Raw genomic sequence first — 9,258 nt, 5'->3', positions numbered from 1 at the left:
CTGTCTTGAACCCTAGCCACGATTTACACGACCGACGAGGAATGAGTCTTTCGTCACCCTCTTAACAGCATCGGCCACCACATCAGCTAGTAAATTATGTAGTTGAATTAATATATCAAGACTTCAGCGTCGACTACTGAAAGAGAAAAAGAAATTTTACACGTGTATAACCAACCATTGATGGAGTCGAACTCTGTTCATCAGGTTACCAGTCCACTGCTCTACCCTCTGAACCATTTGACGAGTTAACTTTCTACGAGCTTAAATTAGTATTGTTGGTTGGATACAATCTAATGGTAACACTGAACGACACTACCTTCAACGAAATCTCTATTCATCCTGTTTTACTTTCATTATAACAACGGATCTGAATATCTTTATTTACAAGAAGCTCACGCTTGTCTTTGTTTACATTGCAGCAAGCAGTAAGAATGTCGTTTCCTTCCAAGACGTAAATGTACAATAGGCTTATGCCCCGATACTATCGATGACTTCGAAGCAAACAGTAAAAGAAAAACGGATTCCGTGAAATCTTCTTATTCACAAAAGGTTGCTTAAGATAATGCTCACAAGAGAGTTCTTGCTGTAAGTTGTCTCCCCAACTATATTTGATGCAGACGATCATGAACTGGGATTAAGCCTGAAATTTCAACAAACAATACCTATTCACATTTCAAGACCTTTTTGAATGATGAAGGGACAATACTTTTAAGTCAAACACGTTACCTACATGTGACAAATCTTATTTAGGGATCTGAATGGCTGGAAATAGCACAGTAATTCGAAACCCGAAACAGAATTCATAGGGTTTTGAGTTTATGCAAGTAGATTTGGGAAACACGGGGATCGGGAATTCGTCAACTACAAGACTTTGTTTAGTCCGCAGTGACTTGATGTGCTTATTGATCCTCTGAAACTGCGGTATTTGCGTATATAGACACGAAGTGTGTCTTTAGTTTAATACAAAATATTAGAATCATCTTAATAAATATCAAATTTTGATCTATTATCAGCCAACGTTGTTTACAATTGTTGCATTTCGAAAGACTGAATAGTAATGAGGAAGGGACGGTGACGAGGACGGGGTTTGGATGTTTTTATAGATTTTCGATGTGCAATAAAAGTCAACACACTGACATGGTCGACTCTATCAGCAGCTAAGATCTCTATAAAGCATAAGTTATAGGAGGCAATAGCATCCCTTTCAAGGTCGTAGCTACTTTCCCTTCACGCCGCCACTCCTTCTCATTTCATTTGCCGATACGTTACTGAACCATGAAGATTGTATCTCAGATTATAGATATCTATAACAAAGAAGTAAACGAACGGAATGAAATTAAAGTTTCCTCCTCCTATTGATTTGAAAAGAGGTATTTGCGTCACCTCTCATAGAGTGTGGGTTTGGAATAATTGACATAATTCATCCAGAGCTATGTTTTACTCTTTTTAACAAAATATGTTGTATCATTGATAAAGGCGTGACATGACAAAAATCAGGTTTAAGCATGAAAGGTATAAACGTAGCTCGGTAAATTGGGTAACATTATGTACGTAACCATGGTATCGTCTTGTAATAGGATCTGATATTGCCATTGGGTAACAAGCAAATGTGTCACGCTCAATTTGATACGGTTTGAGGCAAATATATATTATCATCAAAAACGTGCAAAATTGGGTGGGACCATCATATTTAATTAGACTATGGGCCAACGGAGACCCCCACCCCTAACTAATTTTAACTCCATCACCTGACCCAAATTTATTCATGCAACAAATTTAATCTTGACAAAAAAGAACATTATGTTACCGAGTATTGTAAGTTTTGTAAGTGTCAAAAGGAAGGAAGAACCAATGAGAACATGTGAACTATAGAAAGATTCTTTGTATTCCGTTTCAAGTCATGGAGGATTAGAGATTACGTTGACCCCAAGAACTAACCGCCATGAAATGGAAGGAAAGCTAAAAGGGAAAGCATTCTTATAAAAAATCCCCTCTGAAAAATACACTTCATACAATAATAACATAGCTATATACTGCTTGATCCTTTCTATGGATTTAAAACTAACGACATTAGATCGAAAGAAAAGTGAATGATACAACCTTGGCACACCTGTTTTCAATCTTACAATCACATGAACTACGATTGGCAGAGGTCAGGCGAAGATTCCCTCCTCACTAGTAGGGGATTCTCCCCAGCAGGGGATTCTCCCTGCTTGCCTGCTGGATGTTCCTGCTCCCATTTTGCGTATGGGTAAGAGGATATAATTCTGTCTACAAGATCGATGAGTGGCTATATGCGAAATATTGTAAAGTCAAGTCAATTTTTTTCATGTTATTTACCATTGATTCCAGTTTACTTCCTTTTATTTTTGTTCCCATTGATTTGTGTTTTGTATATTCTCTTGTAGTGGAATGTAGCAAATGAGTAGCCTATCAGTTGACACAGCTGAATTAAATCATATGAACTGTAAGATATATACTATAAGTATAGTACCCATGTTGAGGAAAAAACAAAAGATGTTGTGTCATTGAAATAGGCGTGACATGACAAAAATCAGGTTTAAGCATGAAAGGTATAAACGTAGCTCGGTAAATTGGGTAACCATTGTATCGTCCTGTATTAGGAACTGGTAACTCGCAAATGTGTCACGCTCACTTCATACAGTTTGGCGCAAATATAACTTGTCATCAAGAAAATTGGGTGAGAACAAGAGAGTAAAAAGAGACGGTAGCAAAGCGAGGACTGATGCAGAGGCACGAAATAGGTCAACGCAGCGAAAGACCCCCCCCCACCCCCACCCCAAAAAGGCGAATCCCTTAGGGATTTTCACCCCACCATGATTTTCTTAGGGAATTAAACCCTACCATGTTTTTCGGTTAGCTAGGACCCTCAGCTATCACAATCTGCTTGCACTGAAAACTTAAATTGGTTCACCGACTAACATAACGTTAGTCCATCTGGTGCCTCTCCCGACTAACATAGCCTTAGTCAGTTGCTATACCGACTAATTTATTCCTTAGTCAGTTGGATTTTTTAGTCGGTCATCTTAGTCCGTCAGCTTAGTCGATCAACAATTTCTTAGTCGGTAAATGTATATTAGTCAGTTACATTAGTTGGTGACATTAGTCGGTCTTTACCGACTAATTTATATGAGCCACCGACTAGTTTATAGCAGGTTTTACATTAGTCAGGATGGTGCCTCTCCCGACTAACCTTTCTTAGTCGGTATCGACTGACTAGTTGCACTGACTAGAATCACTGAAAGAATTAAACCCGACTAGTTTCACTGACTAGCATCACTGAAAGAAAAGAGAGCAGAAGAAACACAAATAATGTGTACGTTGGCAGTATTTATTTCTGATAAAACTTCTGATGTCTACAAAAGGCTGACTTTCGACAGATAGAGAAGAAATCACTGTAAATAAAATCTGAAAATCTGATTTTTTTTCCAACAAAGTTAAGACAAGTTAATGGATCAAACATGAATCGCAAAAGTATAGCACTGCACAATAATGCAAATTTGAGTCTTGGGCAAGGGTTCCTCATGACTTTCGTTTTAAAGTGGTACCCCAAATCGACACCAGTTAAGTCTTCACGAACAAAGAGTGTTTCTCTTAACTACAAATGGCCTCCCACTTGTCTTCAGGAAGCCAAAATCTGCACCATTATTGACCTGTGAACAGAAAATATGATATACGTGTAAGCACAGATACAGCACATGATAACTCACATTATCATAAACATACATTTACATTAAAATTTTATAACATATTGGGAGGTATACATTTAAATCTAGGTCCCGCAAATTATAAGCCAGGAATAGCAGCTTTACCAAATTATTATTAGCTTTGCACAGCATAACACCAAGTTATTTCTCAAAGCTTAGTAATTATGTTAATCATGTTAATAATGATCCCAATAGACCGGGATCCCAGAGGGTTTGGCTAGCTGGGAAGGTAACCAATTGCCTTGTACATCACAATGTTCACAGTGCATTCCTGTATATGAAACCAGACGACTGGCAAACCGACTGTGGTGGGTGTGGCTGGGAGAGCAATTTTAAAGTCACCTGATAGCTAACCTAGATCAGTTTTCATGGTAACACATCAAAGTAAGTACAATATGTCAGGTATGGCCCCAAGAGCAACAAATGGCCATTGCCAGTAATTACTGGTGGTGGGGTACCCCTGCCAGTGATCTATAATTGACCCCTCAAGGCTGACCTAGGTCAGCTCATGAGGTAACCACTTGAAACCTACTGGAAAATGTTGGTTAGGGCTTCAGATACAAGGGATGGGCATTGCCAGTAATTTTTATTGGTGGGGTACCCCTGCCAGTAGACCCCCAAAATGCCCATTCCCCATTGACCTAGATGAGCTCATGATGTAACCAGTTGCAAACTACTGGAAAATGGTATCACTTCATATGTAAGGGATGGGAATTTCCAGTAATTTATATTGGGTGGGTACCCCTGCCAGTAGACCCCCAAAATGCCCATTCCCTCATTGACTTAGGTCAGCTCATGAGATAACCAGTTGAAAAATTACTGGAAAATGATAGGTATCACTTCATATGTAAGGGATGGGCATTTCCAGTCATTTACATTGGTGGGGTAACCCTGTCAGTAGACCCCCAAAATGCCCATCCCTCATTGACCTAGATTAGCTCATGAGGTAACCAGTTGAAAACTACTGTAAAATGATTGGCAGGACTCTATATATATGTAAGGGATGGGCATTTCCAGTAATTTATATTAGTGGGGTACCCCTGCCAGTAGACCCCCAAAAAGCCCCCCCCCCCCCCTCATTGATCTAGGTCAGCTCATGATTTAACCAGTTGAAAACTACTGGAAAATTATTGACAGGATTCTATATGTAAGGGATGGGCGGACTCTGGCAGTGGTGGCCCACCAATAAAAAATACTGGAAATGCCCATCCATACTGTACATATGAAGTGATACCTATCATTTTCCTGTAGGTTTCAACTGGTCAAATCATGAGCTCACCTAGGTCAATGAGGGGATGGGCATATTGGGGGTCTACTGACAGGGGTACAAATAAAAATTACTGGCAATGCCCATCCCTTGTATCTGAAGTCCTAACCAACATTTTCCAGTAGGTTTCAAGTGGTTACCTCATGAGCTGACCTAGGTCAGCCGTGAGGGGTCAATTATAGATCACTGGCAGGGGTACCCCACCACCAATAATTACTGGCGATGGCCATTTGTTGCTCTTGGGGCCATACCTGACACATTGTTCTTACTTTGATGTGGTTACCATGAAAGCTGCTCTAGGTTAGCTATTAGGTGACTTTAAAATTGCTCTCCCAGCCACATCCACCACAGTCGGTTTGCCAGTCGTCAGGTTTCATATACAGGAATGCATTGTGAACATTGTGATGTACCAGGCAATTGGTTGGTTACCTTCCCACCTAACCAAACCCTCTGGACTCCCGCTCTACAGATCAGTGAAAATTTGACCAAACTTATGAAGCTTGCACGTAAATGATATACTAGACTGTTTTTTTTTTAAAACAGGTTATGAAAAGTATCTTAAATATCATTAAACAGTTGGGTACAATAGTTAAACTCACTCTTCCATCTTTTTTCTCTATGGTACTTGTTCCTTTGCTTTTTGGACTCTTGGATAAACTCTTTTGTTCTGCGAAGGGTACCAATATATCATCTAAAACATGTCTTTAAGCCATATATAACACAGTTCTCCTCTTCTGTTGTTGCCTCCACACTGGTGTCGTACATCACAGGAAAGCTCGCCCTTGACTTAGATATTTGGCTTTTCAATTCCTGCTGGAAAAAAGAAAAAGCAAAGTATTCATCATTTGAAAAAAAAAAATAATAAAGTTGTCACCACAAAGTTATGTGAGATTTGCTTCCACTATAGTCTCAAAAAACAATCCCAAAGTTTGAAGCAGACTGTATAAAGCTGAAAATTTGAACGAGAGTGTCATCACCATTGCAACCAGAATCAAATGCCCAGAATACAGAGATAATAAAACATTGGCTAAATCTTTGTTTGTTTTTATGATCTTTAAAAATATAAACTTTTAGAAACAGAAATGCACTGAGCCAACTTATTTATAGGCCTAATCGTTTTTAGTTGTTATTTTGCTTGCGCACATAACAAGCCTGTTTAGACCTAGGCTAGAGGAGAATCAGTACTTTGTTACAATAAGTTTGTCTTCGGTCGTTTTGATTTAGTCTTACTAGTAGCACTAAAGTATATAATGGACCGGCGAAGACTAGAGAATACCCAGAGTTTTAGCAACTGCGTTAAACTGTATCATCTGATCTATTATTTACGCCAATGAGTTTCATTCAATCTAGGATCAAAAAGAGAAAACTAATTAATCTTAACCTTTAAATTTTGCTACTAAGCAGATATGCTTGAATTACAAATAAATGTCAAAAAACATCATAATCTAAGAATCGATGCATATACATATACATTAACAGAATAATTTGAATTCGCGCAAGTGAACCATGCACTACATTGGACAGAAAAAAAAAACGTGCAATTAGACCCGTGGTTTTCAACCTTGGGCTCGCGGGCCCATTTGGGCCCGCGAAGCCGATTTTGTGGGCTCGCGAGCATTGCCCCAGTAATGATTAAAAATTGTGGCATTTTTGGGGGCTGGTGGCGAAGGCACATGATGATGTTTCTTAGGAAGCCTCTTCGATGAAACCTTGTACAACGGGTAAAATTTACTCAACCCTAACCCTATAAGACTAGTATAAGAGAATTCGGTGACTCCCACCAACCACTGCACACTACGTATTTACCAAGGTTATGATGTGTGGAAGCCTTGCTTTGTACCATTGCCTTGTACCATTGAGGGTTGCAAGAAATCTTTGAGATAGGCTCTAATTGGGAAGTACCTGTCATCTGATCACGGAGGAACATACATAGCTCTGATTGAGTCCCCGGGTCACTTGTGTCAAGAATACACTAATAAACGCTGTGAAATTGATTTTATGAAGTTGATAACTTTGCAGGGTAGGGTATGGGCTCGCGAGGACGGCTCGGAAGACGAATTGGGCTCGTGATCGAAAAAAGGTTGAAAACCAAGGAATTAGACCAAACTAAACATACTAAATTTTCCGTTACTTCTACATAAAATATCAATACAAATACAACAACTTACTCTTTTGGCAGTATACTAAAAGCACATGTTATAATAACTTCAGACTATCAAGCTTTCCTGAGAAAAAAACGGTTAATACTTCTTACAGTAAGCAAGTCGACCGTGAAGGAATGTCGCAATTGTTTCCTAGGCGTGACCGAAAATTAAATACTAAAAAATGATAAATGAAAAGGTTAAATAGAACTGAAGCGTGCATCCTGACTGCTCGCAACATATAATACCGTTGACTAGCCAACATAATTTGTTCAGACTACTGTGACTGTACGTTTGAAGGTCTAGCCTTGCTTATTCGATATCACAAAGCCTACCCATTTAGATTCACATGGGAAATTACAGGAAATCTTTACCAAATGAGTGTAGACTTCAAATAAACTATTGAGCCTTATAGTTCCTCTATTTGTTTGGGAATAAATTAGAAGATTATGTGCCACTGTTCAATCTAGCCCAATACACACATAACACATTGTTAATTGGTGTTTAGAATGCACACTTTAGTGTTGAGAATGCACTGCAGTACCCAGTAGAAGCCTATAGGCTACTCACTGACATTGCACTTGTGTATTGCGAAACGCCAACGTGACAACGGTAGCGTTACACTAACCATAATACAGTGCTAGTGCCAATGGCCTAACAATTAACTTTAATTTTACCTTCAAGTTAAAGGAATAACAGGTAGGCCGATGATGCAGTTAATACCTCCATTCTTCTAAAGACCTTCTTGGGTGATTTACGGTTGAAAGTTGCTTAGAGTGATCGTATGAAACTATGCCAAGCCCAGCAAGCTGCCGTTGCCTCTCGGTTTCCAAATTGAAGTGAATCGAATTGAGTTAAAATACATTAGTCCGTCGACACCGACTAAGCTACGATTATAGCGTAAATCGGGTGTCCGTTTCGTTCTTAGTCCATGGGTTAAAATACCTTAGTCCGTCGCCACCGACTAAGCTGCGATTATATTTTCCTTAGTCAGTGTAAACTAACTAAGAAGCAGCGATGAAACGAAGATTTTTGCTAGTTCGTGTGCATTGACTAACGTTACAGACCAATTTAACGTTAGTCGGTAGCAATATTGACTAGTTTATTTTTTCAGTGTGTTTGCCTTTAAATTAATGGTTGGTGTGTACACACCGTAACTGTAACATTTCTCAACTTATTTTGACCTTTTACCTATTTTAAGTTGAAAAGTTGCATGTCGAAAATTTCAAATTTTCTTCTTGAATGTCGCATTGCTTTCAAGTCGTTAGTGCTTGCTATGCTTGCATTCCTTATTTGAAATTAGGCTGCTTACAGTATTTTAGTCGTCCAAATCTTTCAATATTTGACATATTCTTCTATATCCTTAACAAGTACGATGGTTCTGAAGGATTCTAATTACAGGATTATTTTAAGGCGAAAACTTAATTTTAATATGAGGGTAGACTTTTACCATGACATAAAAGTCTTATGTAATTCTATTGAGTTGTTTTCGGCATATCAAAATTGACTATAACCTTTAAACAGGGAGTCCCACACCCAACTCCTCGAAGCGAAAGGCGAAAAATGCCATAGAAAACATAAATAACAACAAGTACGGTAATGAAATCATAACATGACATTCATTTCCGAAGAAATATTGCATGTGTCTTTTATACCCGTTGATAATTTTTGTCTCCTGTGCTTTTCCACTTAATTAATAATTTCTGATTTTAAGGTTTATTTTGTTATTCTGCATTTAATTTCCTTGATATATTCAATGTTAGCTAAGTGATATTTTGTTAAAACGTGGTAGTTGTCACTAATTTGTTACTGTATAGTTCAGTGACGTCAACACTTGTGAGGTCTTTTTTCCAAGCTATTTACTTACTTTAGATTGTAATTGAGTTATCCTTGGTCAAGCTATAAACAAAATACACAACCCTTGTTGACACTGTTGAATTGGACGAGGGTTCAGTTTATATTTATACTCACTGAGTGGACAGCACATGAACGGAGCACTTTGTAACGTATTAAATTGAAAGCTAAGTGATAGAATTAAAACTATTTCAAGAGGTTTTAAAGGGCAAAATAAATCAAAACTTCGTTAAAAAAACCACAAGGTAGTAGAAAAGTGGGAGAAGAA

General features: G+C 38.4%; 1 long non-coding RNA gene across 1 annotated transcript; it reads right to left on the bottom strand.

Moving 5' to 3' along the window:
- Positions 1-2,912: 2,912 nt before the first annotated feature.
- On the bottom strand, positions 2,913-8,106 carry LOC139968184 (uncharacterized). The gene is made up of 3 exons (XR_011793236.1): positions 7,814-8,106; positions 5,595-5,808; positions 2,913-3,674 (listed from the first exon to the last, which is right to left on the bottom strand). It is a non-coding gene; the product is annotated as an uncharacterized lncRNA (long non-coding RNA).
- Positions 8,107-9,258: the final 1,152 nt, after the last annotated feature.

Source organism: Apostichopus japonicus, chromosome 5, assembly GCF_037975245.1.
Source record: "Apostichopus japonicus isolate 1M-3 chromosome 5, ASM3797524v1, whole genome shotgun sequence".
Lineage (NCBI taxonomy): Eukaryota > Metazoa > Echinodermata > Holothuroidea > Aspidochirotida > Stichopodidae > Apostichopus > Apostichopus japonicus.
This window is presented reverse-complemented; position numbering and strand designations above follow the sequence as displayed.